This window comes from Arachis ipaensis, chromosome B8 (assembly GCF_059453495.1).
Source record: "Arachis ipaensis isolate K30076 ecotype BB chromosome B8, ASM5945349v1, whole genome shotgun sequence".
Classification (NCBI taxonomy): Eukaryota; Viridiplantae; Streptophyta; class Magnoliopsida; order Fabales; family Fabaceae; genus Arachis; species Arachis ipaensis.
In genome coordinates, this window is record NC_142443.1 from 96,688,833 (window position 1) to 96,689,697 (window position 865).

Sequence of the window (865 nt, forward strand, 5' to 3'; positions counted from 1 at the left end):
TTAGGCTCTTACATCAATCCAAACCCAGGAAACTGTGGAAGTAGCATTCAAAAGCCGACCATCCATGCCAATAATTTTGAACTAAAATCGCAGCTCATCACCCTTGTTCAGAACAACTGTTCATTCGGAGGAGGAGTCCAAGAAGACCCCAATCAATATCTAACCACCTTCTTGAGGATATGTGACACGGTGAAGTCTAATGGTGTTTATCCTGACGCCTATAGACTGCTCTTATTTCCATTCTCACTCAAGGATAAGGCAGCCAAGTGGCTGGAGTCTTTTCCGAAGGAGAGTTTTACAACTTGGGAAGATGTGGTGAACAAATTTTTAGCCAGATTCTATCATCCCCAAAGAATAAACAGGCTGAGAGCTGAGGTCCAAATTTTCAGGCAACAAGATGGTGAAACTCTATATGAAGCATGGGAGAGGTTTAAGGACCTGACAAGGAGGTGTCCACCAGATATGTTCAATGAATGGGTGCAGCTACACATTTTCTATGAAGGCCTTTCTTATGAATCAAAGAAAGCAGTAGACCACTCATCCGGGGGATCTCTGAACAAGAAGAAGACCATTGAGAAGACCATAGATGTCATTGAAACTGTAGCAGAAAATGACTATTTCTATGCTTCTGAAAGAGGGAACACTAGAGGAGTGATAGAGCTAAACAATGTAGATGCTCTGCTGGCCCAAAATAAGCTCATTACCAAGCAGCTGGCTGACCTCACCAAGAAGATGGAGAGGAACCAAGTAGCAGCAATCACCACTTCATCAGCAACCCAAGAAGGACTGAATGAAGAAGCAGAGGGTAGTCAAGAGCAAGCCAACTACATTGGGAATTCATCTAGGCAAAACCATGATCCATACT

The 865-nt window shown here is 43.4% G+C and overlaps 1 non-coding gene across 1 annotated transcript; it reads right to left on the reverse strand.

Annotated features, from left to right (window-relative positions):
• Positions 1 to 360: 360 nt before the first annotated feature.
• On the reverse strand, positions 361 to 467 carry LOC148548923 (small nucleolar RNA R71). Its single transcript, XR_015897245.1, has one exon. It is a non-coding gene; the product is annotated as a small nucleolar RNA R71 (small nucleolar RNA).
• Positions 468 to 865: the final 398 nt, after the last annotated feature.